Source organism: Malaclemys terrapin, chromosome 18 (genome assembly GCF_027887155.1).
Source record: "Malaclemys terrapin pileata isolate rMalTer1 chromosome 18, rMalTer1.hap1, whole genome shotgun sequence".
In the NCBI taxonomy this organism is placed as follows: Eukaryota; Metazoa; Chordata; order Testudines; family Emydidae; genus Malaclemys; species Malaclemys terrapin.
The window spans coordinates 17,708,644-17,729,628 of NC_071522.1; the positions used below are offsets into that span (position 1 = coordinate 17,708,644).

Consider the following 20,985-nt stretch of genomic DNA (forward strand, 5'->3'; position numbering starts at 1 on the left):
TGGCTGTGACATGCTGCTTTAATAAGTGATATAATAATAATACAGTTTTGTACTTTTTATAACACTTTTCATCCATAGTTGTCAATGTTTCACATTGGGGTAGGTATTATCCTGATTATCCAGGATTTCACTCTAGAGGTCTCATCATACAGCCTTTATTCAGGACAGTAGTTTCATTGACAACTTTAGTAAAGCTGTCTATGGGCTAGTTTGTGTTACCCTCACGCATATTGAATCACACCTTCCAACACAAGCTGTGAGTAGTAAGTCAGAGTTGAAGGATCAGACCGTAGGGAGACTTCTAGATATGTAACCTAACCTAACCTGTTTTGCTTCCATAGTCTGAAATGCAACGTTTTCCACTGTTTCAACCCTTAGGAAAAATCTGTTTGTCTTACTGAACCAGAGGGAATAATTTCTAAATCACTTCCACTGACCATGTTTTTAAAAAGCAAAGACATAGCCTTGTCAGTCTAAAAGAAATGTATTATCCTGTAATATGTACTTAGAGCCTTGTCTGCCTTCAGTTAATTGGATCTCAGAAAGACACAGGGAGCTCTACTGCTCTCCCCATAGGCTAAACAAAGCTTTAGGTATTGCTTGGCTCTTTTACAGAAGAGCCGGCTCTGAAAGGGTAACTGGAATGTGAATGTCCCTAACGAGCACAGCAGGCTTTGCTGAGATGAAGGAAGATCATTCACAAGGCCATATTCATATCACACGCTGCAATACATTAGTTCTGTCTTCCATCTGAAACTAAAGGTGGACAATACCAGCAACTGAATGGAAATGAAATAAATACTTACAGTCAATGGGATTGTACTATGAGTTAAGGCTGCAGGGTCCAAGACCATTTTGCCAGTAGAGTTTATAGGTTAGAAAAATTGTAGTTTTTGTTATTAATGTTTATATTCTGATAGTGCCTAGATGCCCGCACAGAGATCAGGGGCCTGTTTTGCTTGGCACTGGGTGTGCACGTAATAAATGACAGCCCCTGCCCCAAAATATTTACAGTCTAAAAGATAATCCAAAAAATGTGGAGGTGGGGAGGTGGGATGAGACTGGGTAACACAAACAAATAAGATGTTTTATTAGTGATAATAGCAAAAACAATAGGATGTTTTGTTTTAGGCTTTTGGGTAACCATTTGTTTTATTAGCTGCTAAAAGTTAAGAAATATGCTCTATTGCAACTGCTGTGTAAATGCATAGCAATTACTATGTAATTACAGAGAAAAGTGCACCATTTGTGCATACTGAAGGAAAGTGTTGCCAGGCAATCCAAAGATTGCAAGGTAATTTTAATGTAAGCATACATAATTGTTATGTAATTTGCTAGACTCAATCACCATGCAGCTGTTCTAAGCTCACAATGTTCACAGCAGTAACTGCATCATTGCTAGTTGTGTTTTATTAAATTAGATGTTAAAAACTGGATTCTTGTCACAAACTGGAATGTATTAATCAAGAACAATGTGGTCCATCTTGTTTTAGATGGAAAATGGCTATGACTGAATACAGGCCTGCCTATGTAATACTGTAGAAATATTGGCTTAAGTTAATTATTGGTGCCTGTCAGAGTGGGCTGGCCCCATAAGGAGAGTTGGGCTCAGCCCCACCTGTGCCTAATTATCCGTTGCCAGTGGTTGGGTTAGGTGTCCATGCGTCACCCAATGGTAGCCAGGGGTTGGTGCTTCTTATAAAAGGGAGCCTGCTCAGTTGAGAGAGAGACACCTGTAGGGAGATTCTTACTGGGATATAGAGTTAGAGAGAAGACTGGAGCAGAAGTTTTTCCCTACCAGCCAGAGGCAAAAGCCTGGCTGGAGCTGTGTGCAGTGACAGGCAGGAACAAAAACCCTTAGGAGAGTCATAGTGTAGTGGACTGCTAAGCACTGTGAGGTGCCCCGATTGAGCAGGGGAAGACCTAGCTTGAGGCTGCCAGATGTCTGCTTTTGTTTTCTTGATCTGTGTTGTTTTAGTAAACTAGATTCTGGAGTATCTGATATACACAGGAGTCTGGGACATTTCTTCAGAAAACTGAGGTATTGGGAGGATCTGATGCTAAATTAGATGAAATTCTGTTACAGTACTACAAGCCATCAGCATTTACCTTTCCTTGCCAGTGTGACAGTGAATGGCACAAGATTAGCTGACCAGGAGTAACATTACAATGGGTGACAAAAATGTCCCCAAACCATTGTTTTTTTAGTTTATTAATTTCATTTATTTAAATATAATTCCAGTTGCGCCTGCCTAAACTCTAGGCAGGGTGTGCACATGCGTGTGTGTTTGTGTTGTCCATGTGTGTTTGTACACACACAGGTAGATCCCAATTCAGCAAATCATTTAAACACATGCATAACTTTAAGCACATAAGTAATCCCATCCTTATTCAACAGGGCCCTGATCAAAGAAAGCAGCCCTATTCAGGAAAGCACCATATCCACATGCTCAAGTGCTTTTCTTAGTATTGTAAAGTCATTTCCTGAACTGGGAGTGAAAGCACTCTACCATGTGTTTAAGTAGCATTGAAGCCAGTGGGAGTTAAGCACCTGCTCAAGTGCTTTGCTGACCAGAGATGGGGACGTTCACATGCTTAAAATTAAGCATGTGCTGCACTTAAGTGTTTTCTGAAACAGGGCCATGATGATGTATTGTGCACTTAGATAATGCATTTCAGTTGAGCAACTCAAAGAGTTTAACAAACATTATTTAAGCTTCACAATACCCCTTGAGAGAAAGCAAGTCTTGTTATCCCCGTTTTATAGCCTGGGAAACTGAGTTGTCCAAAAGTTATCTTGACTTACGTAATGAGTCAGAAGCAGAGCTAGGGGTACAATGCACAAGTCCTGACTCCTGTTCCCCAGTCCTAATCCCTAGACAACACTTCCTACCCAATATAGAGAACAAATAATTGTTTTTCTTTAATATTAGCTAACAGTTTTAGAACCCAGAATCCCTGTAAATAGGAGTGGCACAACATTTCAGAGTCAGACCATCTTCCACCCTAAACATGGTTGAAAATGTTTAAAACAACACTTGACAAATCTACAGATTTGCTGGAGTAAAAAGAAAACCCCATTTATTTGCTTAGAATATTTTATTTTTAATATCTCAGGTACAGTGGGTTAGAGGTTTGACATCTTGAATACAGTTAGTAAGGTTTCTTCCAGGTTGACGTAATGCTAATTTTCTTGTCAATAACCACGCTTTAAATTGGTTTGCTGAATAACGATGAATTGGATGTCCTGCAGATTTGCTTTGGCAGGTGAACCATGGAAACCAGCACCAGGTAAAGTAAGTAAAAGAGGAAGGATGTTTTTTCCACAACTGTCAGGCTGACATCCCTTAACGAGAAATCTCTCTCTTGCTGGGAGTTGACATTTGGTTTAACAAAAGGAGGTGGAGGCTACACTACATCTCTTTCCAAATTGGCTCTGTAAGTGTGTGTGCACATGCGTGCACGCATGTGCATGTTTGAGGTGCGGGTGAGAGAGAAAAGGCTTGTTATATAAAATTGCACCAAGCAATCTATTTATCAATATGGGGTTTGGCAGGCACACAGTCGCTGCAGTACTCTTTTGAAGCCTGAATGTTCCTGAAGTCCTTATTCGGGCAAAGCTCTAGGACTTCAGAATTCAGTCGTGTCTGCCTGTGCATGTCTGGGTATTCAATTACAGCACTCACAAGACAGACATTATAATTTAAACTAAATTCTTAGTGAGTCAGAATGCTGATTCACTCTCCAAGGGCCTGCTTTAATGAATGAAGCTTTCACAATGATGTCATTGTTTGTTCAGTCTCCTTGGATTTGGAGTAGAAAGCATCATACCTTAAGACAGTGGGTCACCAAATGGTCAATCACGATCGACTGGTCAATCCTAGAGGATCCCCCAGTCGATTGCGATCTCTGGTGGTGCAGTGGGGCTGCCGCTAAGGCAGGATCCCTGCCTACCCCGGCCCCATGGCGCTCCCAGAAGTGGCCAGCGCAGCCCCGGGGACGGGGGGGCAGGAGTCTCTCTCTGCATGCTGCTCCTGCTTGCAAGCACCGCCGCCGCAGCTCCCATTGGCTGGCAACGGGGAGCTGTGGCCAATGGGAGCTGCAGGGGTGGTGGTTGCAGAGAGGGGCAGCGCATGGAGGCACGTGCCCCCCCACCATGGGTGCGTTGGCCCCTTCCAGGAGCGGCGTGGGGCCAGGGTAGGCAGGGAACCTGCCTTAGCAGCAGCCGTGCTGCACCACCAACCAGGAGCCGCTGGAGGCCACACCCCAGCCCTGAGCCCACTCCTGGAGCCAGCACCGTGAACCCCCTCCTGTACCCTGAGCCCCCTCCCAGAGTCAGCACCCCATACCACCTCTTCAGCACCCCAACCCTGACCCCTCTCCCAGAGCCAGTACCCTATACCCCCTCCTGCACCCCAACACTCTGCGCCAGCCCAGAGCCCCCGCCTGCACCCAAACTCCCTCCCAGAGCTTGCACCCCTCACACCCTCCTGCACCCCAGCCCCCTACCCCAGCTCATTGAAAGTGAGTGAGGGTGGGGGAGAACAAGCGAGGGGGGGTGGAGTGAGTTGGGACAGGGCTTTGGGGGAGGGGCTCCTTCTACTTTGCATGGACGTTAACCCCTCCATTCCTGAATTCTCTGTAACCATACACCCATGGTCCCCAACACAGTGCCCGTGGGTGCCATGGCGCCCGCCAGGGCATTTATGTGCGCCCGCCTAGTGCCCAGCAAGGGAGAGAAGCCACGGCCCTGCGCCTGCCGGGGACAGAGAACTCCGGGGCTGCAGGCTGCGGGCGCCAGTGTTCTCTGTCCCCGGCAGGCGCGGGGCCCGCCTAGTGCCCAGCATGGGAGAGATGCCGGGGCCCCACACCTGCTGGGGACAGAGTACTCCGGGGCTGCAGGTGCCAGTGTTCTCTGTCCTCGCGGCTTCTCTCTGCGCTGCCCAGAACTGCTGCCCAAAAAAAAAAAAAACCGCTCAGATTCTGCCGTCCCAAGAATGGACGGAATGCTGCCCAGTAGCATGTGCTGCCCCAAGCACGTGCTTGCTCCACTGATGCCTGGAGCTGGCCCTGTATGTGAGTATTCTTCCTGCACTGATACTGCTGTTTTCTTGTGCTTTGCAATTTATTTATTTTTTTAACATTTTGCCCCAAAATGAGTGGTTCAAATAAAAGACAACGTACGTATTATTTCAACGCAGAGTGGGAAGAATCCTATTGTTTTATTGAAAATAAAGGGAAATGGTTTTGCTTATTGTGCGGGGGTGCTGTTGCAGTACCGAAAAAACATAATGTCGAACGCCATTTCCAAACTAATCACGGCTCTTTTGACATTAGCCATCCACTTAAATCTGAGTTGAGAGAGGTTTGATTTGAGTTGATTAATTTTCTTCTATCTGCCCAGCAATCTATTTTCACTAGGCAAGTGTAAAGTCTAAAAGTGCTACTATTGCTTCCTTTAAAATTGCTCCTCTGCTCGCAAAGAAGAAAAAACCTTTTCAAGATGGTGAATTGTTGAAGGAAGCATTTTTGACTGGTGCCGATTGCCTGTTTCAAGGATTTCCTAACACGGGTGAGATTTTGTCGGCAATACAAAACTTGCAGTTATCAGACAACACAGTTACGAGGAGGATACATGCAATTTCAAGCGACATGCAAACTCAGCTAAAGGATGACTTGGAAATATGTGACTGGTTTTCACTGCAATTTGATGAGTCAACAGATATATCGGACACAGCGCAGTTGGCAGTTATGGTGAGGATGGTATTTAGTGACTTCACCGTAAAAGAAGAGTTACTGAGAGTATTGCCTATGAAAGGGCGAACAAAGGGTGAGGACATCTATAATGTATTCAAATCATACGGCAAAAACTGAAGGACGACTTTGAGAACTTCCGGAAAGAAAAGCTCCTTAAAACAACTGAATCACGCAAGAGCCTCAGGACATGCAAGCGGGAATTGGTGCAGTATAGATTGAGCATAACAGCATTGAAGAACAAGGACAGAGAGACAGTAATTGACAGAGCAGGGATGGAGGAAGTCTGCAAGGACTTCTATACAGAACTGTTCAAATCAAGAATCAACATCCCTCTCCCAACGCTCCAAGGATATGTCTATACTTACTTCCTGGTCCGGATGTAAGCGATCGATCTTCTGGGATTGATTTATCGTGTCTTGTCTAGACGCGATAAATCGATCCCGGATCGATCCCGGAAGTGCTTGCCGTCGACGCCGGTACTCCAGCTCAGTGAGAGGAGTACGCGGCATCGACGGGGGAGCCTGCCTGCCTGCTGCGTCTAGACCCGCGGTAAGTTCGGACTAAGGTACTTCGAATTGCAGGGCATTAACACGCAGTACATCAGTTTGTTGAAGGAAGTGAATACTGGATGTACAACAGACATTACTCTCCTTGAAACTCCCCTCCGCATCCCAATCGAGAAAGGCATAAAGCAAGGAGATACGATTTCACCAAAACTATTTACTGCCTGCCTTGAAAAGGTTATGAACAAGATCAATTGGAGGAGTGGTGTTAATATAAATGGAGAACAATTCTCATCTCAGATTCACGGATGACATCGTACTAATGGCCGAAAGCACCAACCAACTGCAGAGCATGCGACGAAGACTCGACAAGAAAAGCTGTCAGGTCGGTCTGAAAATGAACCGTTGCAAAACGAAATACATGCGATCAGACGTCTTATGAAAAGCCCGAATAACGGTAACAGGAGAAGAAATTGAAGAAGTGGAACAGTACATATATTTGGGCCAAGAAGTTAATATGCGCCAAGACATGAACGGAGAACTCTCACAAAGGATTCGGGCAGGATGGTGTGCGTTTAATTCCATCAAGGACATCCTCAAAGGAAAAATCAACAAGACCACACATAAAAATATCTTCAATTCAGCAGTGTTGCCAGCCATGCTGTATGGCAGTGAAACGTGGGCACTGACGAAGAGAGAAGAACAGCGGCTGTCGGTAGCTGAAAGGGCAATGGAACGAGCTATGTTGGGAATTTCCCTTCTGGATCATATCCCAAATGAAACTATTAGAGAATGCAATGGTGTGAAAGATATTGTTGTGGAAAGCAGATATAATGCCACATAGCACGGTTCACAGACAATAGGTGGACCGCAATCATTACTGAGTGGTACCCGCGTGAACAGAAAAGACCGCCTGGTTGGCCTCCAAGAAGGTGGGAAGATGACATTGTAAAACGTTTCGGACGAATGTGGAGAAGAAAGGCAAGAATGCAAGAAGAATGGCGGACGTGTTGTGATCGGCGCAGTCTTAACGACAGCTGAAGACTGATCGATCCAGGTGATCCATATGCAAAATCAGTTAGTATGGCACTACACAAGCTGTCTGCGATCACCACTGATGGGGCACCAGCAATGATGGGCAGCGCCAATGGATTCATTGCACTCTGTAAGAAGAATGAATCCTTTCCGAACTTTGTCTTATCACTGCATTATGCACCAAGAAGCTTTGTTCGTCAAAGTTCTTTCTTTTCAACCCGTCATGAATGTCGTTATTAAAATAATTAACTCTATTAGAGCGAAACCTTTGCAACACCGACTTTTTAAGGCCCTGTTGGAAGATGTTGATGATAAACATTCTGATCTTATCTTGCACACAGAAGTACAATGGCTGAGCAAAGGTAAAGTTCTTGCACGTTTTTTAAGCCTAATTGAAGAGATCAAAGAATTTCTGAAGTCCACAAATCAGAACTTCGAGCAACTAGAAGACTCCAGCTGGTTAATGGACTTGGCTTTTCTTGCCGACATCACTGACAAATTGAACATTTTAAATCTTGAGCTCCAGGGAAAAGACAAACATGTGACTCAAATGATAGGTTCTGTAAAATCATTCAAAGCAAAACTGATCTTGTGGATGTCACATATGAAGACGAAGTCTCTCATACATTTTCCAAGTATGAAGAAAATGGTATGTGACCGTAATTTTAACCCATCACCATTTGTTATCCACATTCAAACACTTCTGGAACAATTTGAAAAGAGATTTCAGCAGTTCAACATCATTGAGCCTGTAGTTGCCTTTCTTGTGAATCCTTTTACTTGCCAAATAGAGGTAACAGAAATGGCTACATCAATTGTAAAAAGAAGAACAGGAGTACTTGTGGCACCTTAGAGACTAACAAATTTATTAGAGCATAAGCTTTCGTGGACTACAGCCCACTTCTTCGGATGCATCCGAAGAAGTGGGCTGTAGTCCACGAAAGCTTATGCTCTAATAAATTTGTTAGTCTCTAAGGTGCCACAAGTACTCCTGTTCTTCTTTTTGCGGATACAGACTAACACGGCTGTTACTCTGAAACTACATCAATTGTGAGTCTCATTCAAGTAAGAACAGAAGACGTGGAACTGGAGATTTTGGACCTTCAAAATGATATTGTTCTAAAATCCTATGCAACAGATGAAAATTTTTGGAATCTGGTTGACGGAAAAAAGTTTCTAACCTTAAAAAATGTAGCATACAAAATAAAATCTTATTTCGGTTCCATTTATTATACAAAGTTCTGTTTTCAACAATGAACATCATAAAATCAAAATACAGATCTCGGCTTACAGATGCCCATCTTGACGATTGCTTACGAACAGGAATATCATCCTACTCTCCCAACTACGAAAAATTGGCTGAAGTAATGCAGTGCCAAAAATCACACTGACTTTATTAGAAAAACCACATGAATTAATGATACCTATTTTCTATTAAGTGCTGATGAGCGTGTATGTTTAACTTTTTTTCATATTTGTTTGTTTATTGAAATCCAGAGACAAGTAACAATATAAAAAATATTTTTAATTAACCATAACTGGCTATCTATGTTAAAGTAAGAATAATAAATATATTTGGACCAGCAGTTCAACAATGTTTACTTTTTTTAAATAAATAAGATGAAAACTGTTTGATATTTATTTTGTAAAAACTCCTTAATTTTTCTTACAGGTAGATAAAAAAGAGCAAATTCACACGGTAAGGTGAAAGAGTAATTGCCGAATAATTTAATTAATACCTTTTACATGTAAAATTACCTTTTTTATCTTATGGATTCATATAGTATGTAATATTAAATATGATGTTTTTTGTATTATTTAATGTACAAATACAAAATAAGCCTTGAAAAATTGTTGGCGCCCGCCACACTCTTCTGAAAACATGAATGTGCTACTGGCCACAAAAAGGTTGGGGACCACTGCCATAGACAAAATGTGCCATTTTGTGGCTTTGGGAATTGCAGAGTTAAAACTCCATGGCACTTTGTCCAGGGTGGGATGGGAATTACCCCAGTGTCCTCCACACAGTGCAGTGGTTGACTGCTATGCTCATCCTACTCTCCTTCTCTCCCCTCCACCCCGAGGGCCTCCCCAAAGTGGCTGTTTCACTGGTACCAAATGGATATAGTGTAAATGTTTGTGGCATCCTTTAGGATTGTATTGATGTAAAGTGTTTTTGTAATTGTATTTGTTACTGTTAAGTATTGTAAGAGTTAAAAATATTTTAAGAATAAATTTTACTTAGCATGAATTGAAAGGAGACAATTCCCTCTTACTGTATGTAAGTAAAGGTCCAGTATAAACACTGGCATGCCATAGCAATTTATGTAACATCTTCCTCATCTCACTACAGAATTACAGATTTTGGCTTGTATGTGTTTACTATAGATGGGTTTAACTAGAATCTCAAATGTGACTCCCCACCCCCCGAACCCTTCAAAATTTTAAGGTGAGGTTGGGTTCAGATACCCAGATCGGGCCCAAACTCTAGAGTTTTAATTGAGGAACTTGTCAATTAGCTTCATTTTGTAAGGGCTTGACTCTGGAGTCTTTACACAGGCTAAACTCCCATTGGCTGCAGTGGGAGTTATGCCATAGTAAAGATGAACTGCAGGATTTGTCCCTTTGCAGTTTATCTGCAAGCATGATATTAGTTTTACCTGGATCACAAGAAGCTGGAACAGCTGCAGTTGCTGTGAGTGAAATGAAGAAAATCCATTCTTTCCGCCACTTTTGCACTAGGAAATGTAAAGTCTCTCTATTGATTGTATTAAGGAAAACCCGCTTTGCCTACTATGTGGCAGGTCTACTGTCCGCTCAAGGGAACCCCTGTCATCTGTTAGTTGAACTAGTGGGTCAGAAAGAGGAACAGGAAAGGATAATGAAGTGCAGCTAAAACCATTGGGAAGTTACCTTTCCAGCAATACAGTCATACAAAGCAATTCTCAGTAAAATCCCCCACCAGCTTCTGGAGCCCTGCACTGTACACTAAACCCAGAACAATATATAAATGCCTGCTGTGCTGATCAAAAGCTGGCTTTTCCATGATAAGGCGTAATCTTTCTTCTGTACCATCAATATGTGAATATAATTCCCATTATCTTAAAAGAGGAATTAAGTAAATATATCAACAGAAGAGTCAATTACAGTGTGTTTGTTTTAAGAGTATTCTCAGGACTGTTATCAAGAGATGGGTAAATTCAAACGCTGGTGACATGGCAAGTAAAAGCCCTTGTGTACCCAGGGTCTTGTTTTGGATTTTGTCAGCGGCACATTCTGCATGACACATCTGTTGTGTGGGCTTTTGCAAATGTAGCTGTAAGCACATAATGCACATGGAGAAGGAAGGATGGTCTTGTGGTTAAGACACTGGCATGGAACTCAGGAGATTTGGGTTCAGTTCCTGACTCTACCATAGACTCCCTGTATGACCTTTGTAAATCACTTAAACTCTCTATGAATCAGTTCCCATCCGTAAAATAAGGATAATAATCCTTCTTTTCTCCCACTTCTTGTCTGTTTAATTTGAAGACCCATCTAGGCAAGGACTGTCTTTTACTATGTATATACACAGCACCTAGCACAGTGGGGCCCTGGTTTCAACTGGGCCTCTAGGCACTGCTGAAATATAAACAGTAAGAACATAGCCAGTGTTTGTGTGTATTGTAATAAATCTATTATGTCCTGGTTCTCCCACCTCTCATTAAATGTTCTTCCCTGACCTTGCTAAATGCCTGTAAAATGTTGGTTTTGGTGTAGGAGATTCTGGCACTTATGCCTAATCTGTGACAACTGATTTTGCTTATGCTACGAATTCAAAGTTTCCAAAGAGCTCAGCTGCCAGAAGCTCCCATTACGAAGTTTTGTGGCCACATTTTCAAAGGAGCTGAGTACCCAATATGCACTCGCTGCACTGAGCTCTGTTGAAAATCTGGCCCTGTGTCCAGGGGCTGATCCCTCCTGAAAATTCTGGGCCATGTGACTTGGTCAAGGTCATAAAGCAATTTGGTGTTAGACTAGTGAATGAAACCCAGAAGTCCTGATTTACAACCCTCTGCACTGAGCACCAGGCTAAATATAAAGGTGTAAATGGTCACAGGAAGCAGGCGGTCTCTTAAGTGTAGCCCCCAGCATGTCCACTTGCTTTGGATCATTCTTGGTGTCCGTGGAACACTGCAAACTGGCATCGGAGCCTTGCTTCAAAGAACAGCGTTTCGTTTTAAGCTTTATCGGCTGCTGCTGCTGCAGCTTCCTTGGTAGGGTGTTAAATCATTTCTCCACTACAGGGCTGATGTGAGGGTAATACTAAGCAGACTCTGCAGCAGCACCATATGGATTGCTTTTGCCCTTGAACAGAAACCGGCTTCTGTTTTAATCAAATATAATTCAGCACCAGCCTTAGTAAATAGCATTAGGTGCTATTATGTGGCAATTTTTTGTAATGGGGTTTTGGAGCATTAGTAATGAAGTGCTCAGGCCCTGGGATTTCCAGCAGGGAGAGCAGAGAAGGAAGCTGTTTTAAAAGACAATGGGGAGTAATCTCCCATTTCCCCCCTCCTGCTTTTTTCTGCCGGTTGGTATGGATGAACAATTCCCAAATGTCTGCTTTTGAATGACAAGCACAGCCTATTTTAGAGTCTGCAAGTGGATGTGTCTAGAAATGAGGGAAGAGAGGGTTCTCATTTAAAGGTGAGTTTTGTGCTTGTGAAATGTGCTGTATTATCAGCCCTGAAGGATGGCATGGTGATGGGTTCTATAAAAGGACCAGAACAGACAAATGTGCTCTTTTCATGCTTCATTAGCATTAAGGAATGCAGCAGACAGTCAGAGTTGTAGGAAAGAGATCTGGATGGAGTATGCACACAGAGAGAAACCTGTGTTTATCCAATATGACAGGTTTCAGAGTAGCAGCCGTGTTAGTCTGTATCCGCAAAAAGAAGAACAGGAGTACTTGTGGCACCTTAGAGACTAACAAATTTATTAGAGCATAAGCTTTCGTGGACTACAGCCCACTTCTTCGGATGCATATATATCTCCTCAATATATGTTCCATTCTATATGCATCCGAAGAAGTGGGCTGTAGTCCACGAAAGCTTATGCTCTAATAAATTTGTTAGTCTCTAAGGTGCCACAAGTACTCCTGTTCTTCTTTTTGTTTATCCAATAGCAGCCTGACTACCAAACTAGGTTCCTCCTAAAACCTGACCCTCTTTTTCACACAGTCAACCTGTGGAACTCTTTGCCAGGGATGTTGTGAAGGCTAAAAGTATAACTGGGTTCAAAAAAGAATTTGATAAGTTCATGGAGGACAGATCCATCAGTGGCTATTAGCCAAAATGGTCAGGGATGCAATCCCATGCTCTGGGTGTCCCTAAGCCTGTGACTGCCAGATGCTGGGGCTGGATGACCGGGGATGGATCACTCAATAGTTGCCCTGTTCTGTATATTCCCTCTCAAGTATCTGGCATTAGCCACTGCCAAAAGACAGGACACTGGGCTAGATGGACCATTGGTTAGACCCACTATGGCCATTCTTATGTTCTTATGGTCTCCAGTCCCACTCATCATACCACAGTGCATTCATAGAAAGAGTACAGCCTAAGGAGTCTTTCCTGCAGCACTGTACGTCTGTCACACACATTTTTCAGTGTTCTACAATAATGCTGCAGCACAATGCAATTTACAGTTGTATTTCCCTTGGGTATAGGCCCATTAGTGTGGCACACTGGGTGAATGGAGTATTGCTGGATGCTGACCTGGCTGGAGCACCTACAGAGGTCAGAGGAGGATTGACAGCAAGGGTGACATTTGTGATAGTGGTTCTTGAGGGTTTCTCATTTTGATGTCATTGTAGTAAGTTTGGATTTAGCTAACTTGGCACTTGAGCCTGCAAGCACTCTGACCCCAGTTCAGAAAAGAATTTAAGCATCTGCTTAACTTGAATCACACATGCTTAAGTTATCATTAAGCATGTGCTTAAGTGCTGTCCTGAGTATGGATGCTTTGCTTCATCAGGGGCTCAGAACACAGGACCTTTCTCAATGGGAACTCTGTGTCTGGAATGTTTGCAGGATCAGACTCTTGCTGATATGAGTCAAGAACAGCAAAATGTAGCACCAAACCCTTCCAGCATTTCTGCATTAAAGTCCCTCTGTCTCTCTTCAGGCCTGTCATTCAGGAGCATAGAGACACCACTCTTGAGAAGCTGGTGAAGTGGGCAGTGAAGGAGGTGGAGGAGGACAAAGTTGAAACAAATATGTCAAGAGTTTTGGAGGGATGTAAGCCAACCTGGGACTGATATGGGTTAGGAAAAACTTTCCACATAAGCAGGTTATCCCATAAGTGCCTGCTACGTGGTTATTTGCACCTTCCTTTGAAGCAGCTGATACTAGCCACTGTCAGAGCATCCTGCAGTAGATGAACCATTGGTCTGATCCAATATGGCAGGCCTCATGTTCTTATACTAATGGTAGCCTTAGTTTTTCAGCGGTTTTGTACTATACATCCATAACCATATTTCCTCACTTCTAGCATCAATTAAGTGAAAATGCATTGTTTTAAAAAAACATTAAAAGCCAAGTTTTCAAAAGTTTGGGTGATTCAATTTTATGGGGCCCACATTTAGACACCAACAACCTGATTTTCAGAGTCACTGAGCATTCAGCTGCTCTGATTTCAGTTGGAGTTGTGGGTACTCAGCATCTCTGATAATCAAGCTCTTTGTGTATCAGGTTGGGCCCTCCAAATTAGTAGACATGCTTGAAAATTCTGTGCCTCGGCTTCCCCATTAGTAATACTTGCCTCTCTCACAAGGGCTGTTGTGAAACTCAATTAATGGATGTTTAGAGATTCCTGGATGGAAGATGCTATAAGAAGGATAAGAATTATTATTAAGATCCAAATAGTGCCTGAATTGCTGCTGTTTTCCCCCTGAAATGAAGGATGACTCTAATAAAACTGAATTTAACCGAGAGCTCCAGAAGCAGATTTTCCCCCAGGGGCTTTAACTGTGATATCGTACGTTTCATTTTCATTATGAAGCAGTATTGATTTATTTTTAAAATCAGGTCTGTCAGTTAGCATTGAGACAGCAGAGCAACTTGTACACAGGGAGCTTGTTCTAGTGAGCAGCCAATCTCAGCACTAACAAGCAAAACAATTTCCAGCCAAAATGAACAACTTAAACTATTTGTTTGAAGTCTTTGACAAATCATCTGCTCTGGGATATTTTACCAGAAAACTGTTCCGATTGGGCCAGATCTATATTGATTTACACTATTTTAGGATCAGATCTATTATCTTTATACTGGAGTAACCAGTGAATGCATTATTTGGCTGTCCCTAGAGTGGTTGTTGCACTCAGGATCTTGGGTATGTGGAAGGAGTGTGATCAGATTACAGCTCTGCTGACTGTACTGTGGGTAAAGATCAATCAGAAAGGTTTCTCAAAGCCAAGTGCCATGGTATGGTCCAGAGAAAAGACCAACTGGTTTATGGCTAATCAAGCAATGTCTTCAGCTGCTGAGAGAAGAGAACAAATGTCTCATTACAGCATTTGTCTCTACAGTAGTTGAAGATCATCTGTTAATGTTGGATTCCTGTCTGCTGGACCAGGTGAACCACATCAGTCCACAGTATACGACTGAAATACTAACTGCTTCATATCAGCTTGGAAAACCAGCCTCAGTTCATACCAGTATACAGAAAACAGTCGGATCTGTTAGGGAGAAAATCATTATTTATTCATACCAATGGTGCTGGCTGCTCTGACTTACTGGGTGGGGGAATGCATGTTCGGGACACGATCGAGATGCCCTGAACAGCTTTTATAAAGTGTGCAGTCACAAGCTGAAGTAACTCCCTACAAGCAAGTGCTGCCTACAAGCAAAATGGGGTGAATGTTGAGGCTCCCGCTGATTCCCTGGCTAGACGCCCCACATATGTCTCTGGAGGAACTGGGAGAGTGCTGGTAAGGACTTCCTAGAATAGGTTTAGATAAGAACTAGTATTTGTTTTTATTAAGTTTATTTTGATGAGTGTTGATCTGTATGTTCTGTATGTCTTTCTATACAATATGTTCATACAGCTCTGCTGTCTTGTTGTTGTGTATGTTTAGTTCATAGTTTTTAATACTTAGAACCAAGAAAAGGTAGTATTGTTAATTTCCCTCACCTTGTGGCTGATGTTTCTGGTGATAATGAACAGTAGGCTTAACATGATTGCCTTTAATTCCAACCACTATTACTTGCGTTAACAGGGATCCAGGAGACAACCTAACTCTGAGCACTGATGAAATAGAGTGTTAATACGGTGCGAGTGTAAACTACGCAATTTAATTTTACTGTGTATAAATATCACCAACTCCCTTGTTGTGATCTCTCTGTGGGTCTTCAGGAGCCAACAGTGGCACAAATGTATGCTGCTTGTGCTGTTGTCTCACTATATGATAATCGGGAGCTTATCTGAAGGTTGTTCATGCTGATAAGCCCTTTGTTTTCAGGGCAGTTGGGACAGGATGTTTAGCTTTTTCTCTTGAGCTTTCTCTTTATTTCTCCATACTGTGAGGCGACAACTCCAGTGTTTCCTGTCATTGCAGCAACCCACAGCCCTGTCACTGCAGCAGTCTTTTGTACTGGAAATGCAAATCACACTGATTTGCTGAAATTTTGCTGCAAGCAAAATGATATGCAAGAGAACTTGCATCCGAAGAAGTGAGGTTTTTACTCACGAAAGCTTATGCCCATATAAATCTGTTAGTCTTTAAGGTGCCACCAGACTCCTTGTTGTTTTTGTAGATACAGACTAACACGGCTACCCCCTGATACTATGCAAGAGAACTGTTATCCAGGGTCATTTTCTGTTACAAAAAGCGCCCCCTCTGCAGTCTGTTTAATCCCTAAGGGTTCCAATGCATGCAATAGTCACTCTTTTAAAGGGCAAAAGTCACAGGACCCTTGGTCATGCTTCAGAGGATCTTCCTATAAAACATAGCATGGAGCTACAGAGTAATTAAACTAAACTACGTGACACTGTAACAAGCATACTTCCATGTGGTCTTCAGCATGGTTTCCACCTACGTCACGAGTGGTTGTTTTGATATTCGTTACTTTAAGAGATCATATGTCTTATGTTTTTCTTTCAGCTAATCAGCTGATACAGTAGATAGCTGTTGTCTCATATTATTTGCCTCCAATTTGTTTGCACGATATAGTTACATGAGTCAGCAATCGCAATAAGTTTTACAGTTTTATTATGGTCTCTATTAAAACTGGAAATGGCCCAGGTTAAATGCTCCCGTACTTTACAGAATTTCGGACCTGAATCCAAAGTTTGCAGCTTCGTCCCCTTTCTAATTAAAATTAGCAAGTTACTTTTATTTCATTCATGAGAGATCTGGAATTCTCTTATTTCCAAAGCTGGTTGGCTGGGAATTTTTTTGAAATCTGATGTTTATTTATGTTGTATGGATAAATAGTTCTTGGTTCTTTTCATAGGACCAGAAATCACTGGGAGTTGTTTTCATTGACTAGGGTCAAGTCCATATGGAACTATATTTTATCGTTCCTTACACAGCCCCATATGTATCAAATGCATTTCACAGTAATGTGAGACCTGGGACTAACAGCTCTGTTTGCTCCATTGAGATTTCTTTGAAGAACTATCTCCACCTGGGAATGGGTTTGCAGAGCTCTCCCTGTGTTTGAAATAATGTTGCAAACTCTTCAGGATGGAAAAACTAACTATACATGGCCCACACTAGAACTGAGGACAGATTTCTTTGATTTTAGGCTCCCCTCTAGGTCATTTTATTACTTACTATAAGTAATTAGAGGGGGTGTTCTGGCTAGCAGTTCAGTACCAAATTATCCATTGTTGTAAATGAGCAACACACAACTGAAGTCAACAGAGCTCCTCCCATTTACATCAGCAGGGAATTTGGACTGCAATGTTTAGAAATGGTTCTATTCTCATTTCTTTTTCTCATCAGTATGGCTTTCGCATATGTAACAGGAGGTTGTGTAGGGGAGAAGGTGGGGGTAATAGTGTAAATATCTTTGAGTTAACTGGTATAATGTCGTTATTACCATAGGCACCGACTCCATGAGTGCTCCAGGCCTGGAGCACCCACAGGAAAAAAATAGTGGGTGCTCAGCACCCACTGGCAGTCCCACCAGCAGCCCCACGGATCAGCTCCTTCCCCTCCCCGCCAACGCCTCCCACCCGCTGGCAGCCCTGCCGATCAGCTCCTCCCAGCACCTCCTGCCCACTGCAGTCAGCTGTTCAGCAGCATGGAGGAGGCACTGGGGGGAGGGGCAGGAAGAGGCAAGGGGAGAGGGTGGGAAGATGTGGGGTGGGGGCAGGGATTGGGCTTGAGGAAAGGGGTCGAGTAGGGGCGGGGCCTGGAGCAGAGCGGGGGTCCAGCACCCCCCAGAAAATCCCAAAGTCGGTGCCTCTGGTCACTACTATTAGAGAGGCACTGAATATGACCCTGGGTTGGTGCTCAGGAGACCTGGATTGGCCGTTGACCAGCCATTTGACCTTGGGCAAGTCACTTCACCTTTCTGCTTGTTTCCCCACCTGCTTTCAGTGTCTTCTCTATTAGATTATAAGTCAAATTTTGACTAAGGCTCCTATGCCATTTAGGCGGTTTTGAAAATTTAGTCTGTAAACTCTACAAGGAAAGGACTATCTCTCACCATGTTTGTGTAGTGCCTAGCACAATGGGGCCCCAATATTGGTTGTGTCCTCTATTACTATAATACAAATAAACAAATAATACTCATTTGCAATCCTTGAACATAATGACTTGTGAACTTGATCCCGGTTACAATTTATTATGTATTTATTTGTAGTACATATTATTTAACATTTTATATTGTGATTGTACCCAGAGCCTACCTAGATCAGGGCCTAATTGTTCTGAGTGCTGTACAAACATATCATCAACAACAGTTTCTACACCAAAGAGCTTGTATTTACTATCTTTTTATTAGATTTCACAAAGGCAAGTAATATATTTTGAAAGATAAATATTTATTTGACTTGGAATCATGTTTTACTTTGTTTTATGGATGAAATAATAAAAATCCCGGACTAAATTCTCCCCTGGTGTAAAACTCCATCGATTTCAATAGACTTTAACTCCACAGCTGAATTAATCTGACCTATATTTCATGGCCTGTATTTTACTTGCAAAAATGTGTTGAGAATCTGAGCCCTGCAGTCTCTGGCTTATTCTTTAAGAATCTTATATTTCACACCTGCATGAAAGGCAGCTAATCATTTCCTGAAGGGAAACTGCAGTTTCATTTTCTTTCTTGCATTACCATAATGAAATGTCAGCTCATCAATAGGTTTGCTCGGCAGCAGACGTCTGATAATAATTACTGTTGTCATAGGGTGTTTGGTGTTTACCCAGATTGTCTAGTCAGCCTCTCACAAGAGTTAACCGATTCACATCACGATATAATTGCACAGCAACAGCAAATCTGGGCTAGAATGACCACTGACGTTTCTTAGCACTGTCCTGTGAGCATTTGTCTGGGAATTGGTCCATTATGCATCTAGATTAGCTCTTAAAGAAGAATACTTACTAAAAGAATCTGTTCACTACGCAAACAGAGGGACAATGATACTGGGTAAACACATAGTATCATACAAAGAAATCAATTAGATTGTTGTATGCTATTCAGGTTCTTATATAACACTTTGCTTTAGATGAAAGTGACATTTCAGATAATCTTTTTTGAAAGTTTTTGTTTAAATTGAATACTGCTGTCACGATATTGCTGTACAATACATCTGGTTTTCATTTTATAATTTCCTTCTTCCCCTTTACTCCAGGAAATAAAAATTCCTTTTCTTATCGCAACAGTATTGCCTCCAGGATAAACTGCAAACCAAGTAGTGAATTTGTTGTAAGGCTATCTCTTGACCTCGTGATCTGCAATGATGAGCTTTTCCACCTTATATAATTCAGCTGGATCTGATATTTGGCAGTGCTATAAACCAGTTAAGACTTAGAGTCCATTCTCACTTGCCCAGGAAGCAGTTCATTCATTCAACCTAATCATAATTGCAATCTTTCCTGTTTGTAACATTTCAGAATGGAAGCTGGTTTGAAACATGACTTTGCTATGAAAGGGTTCCTGTGACAATAGCTTGTAAGGGCACATTTCTGAACATGAGAGTGGTTATTATTTTCAAGGTTGGAATATTTTTTTTCTTTCCTTTTATTCTCTTTTAGAATAAAACATTCTGTGTCTCTTTCAAAGGTTCCTGTTTATGGCACAACTAGAGCCTGGTGGTATTCTCCAGAGTTCTGGCATCGGCAATCTGATTATCACTCGGGTTTAAAACAGCCTCTTTCAAACTGAAAATGTTCACTGATTTTTTTGATGTGTCAGTTCCCCTTGGCACAAGGATGCTATCTTAGCCCCCTCAATCTTCCAGTCTTCTCATGTGGGCATGTTTCTTTCTGTGTGGGGGTCTAATGTTATGTAGATTAGTCAAGTAGAATTGCAATTTTGAGATAAAAATCTAAAAAATGGAACCCATGGGCTGCATCCCACAAACCTTTACTCACATGAGCAGTCCTGTGGATTCATTTGGAGCTGGTAGATGGAGTAAAGCTTTGCACCATCTGCAAGACTTGACTGTAATTATTTCCTTCTTCAACAGCAAAATTCCCTCTCCCTGGGTATTAAGATCTCTGGGGCTATGCCCACTCTCTTTGGTTAATTGCCTTTATCAGTTTGATTTTCCTCTTAACATTTGTTCAGTGCTGGCGGAAAGTGCCAGATTGACAGCCCTGGCTGCATCTCATGTGACACGCATTTGACAGTCCTCCCACAGAATGCTGCATCTTGATTGAGATGCCATGCATCTGGCCAAGCTGCTGGAAGGCTGTGGGCATTTGCCTGCAATTGCACCTTTTGGACACTGGAGGCTGCAGTGGCATCCGCTGAGCAGGCAGCCATGTGCCACCTGGAAGTGGCAGGAGTGAGATTGGAGCAGTGGCAGAAGGTGAGGGGCCTGATATGGGCCCTGGGCTCCCTGTTTCTGCAGGCAGCTGCTCCAGCCACTTGGGAGTTTCACCACCCTCACTCATCCCCAGGATCTTCCAGCATGCTTCTGAAGCCCCCATGAACCCCAGCACCCTCTGCTCCCCAGTGACACAACAGGCAGGCAGAGTTGTAGAAAGCAGCTCTATTAATCCTAGACTGGCCGATGTTACTTGATGAGGTTCTATTGCTCATCTAGCAGCAACGCAGCCATGGCTTGTATTCCTGAGCCCTGGTCCCTTGCCAATCTCAGTCCCTTTTGAAATGTGATCGTTCTCCATTTCCACTCACCATACACACTGGGGACTAAAATCCTCCTTTTATGCACAGAACAGTAGTCCTCTGACAATCACTGGTCCCAGGGCTGTGCTGGTATAAGTGATGACATGTATACATAAAAATGCTTTGACTGACTAATTTACACCATATAAATTAAGGTTGCTGTCATTTTAAATTCAACCACCCAGGTTGATTTTATGGCCATTCAAGTTTAAGAGAAAGCTTCAAAAATACTAAGCTCAGCAAGGGGGAAATATTTTCTAACTCCCCAAGAGGGTTGAACAAGGCTCACTACAGAACAATAGTGGGTCATCAACTATTTTAGGAAGTATGATGAAGCCCTTGAC

General features: G+C 42.6%; 1 protein-coding gene across 4 annotated transcripts in view; it reads left to right on the forward strand.

The window, feature by feature from the left end:
- Positions 1–20,985, forward strand: part of CAMKK1 (calcium/calmodulin dependent protein kinase kinase 1) — a 197,512-nt gene that overhangs the window by 134,125 nt on the left and 42,402 nt on the right. The window lies entirely within an intron of this gene.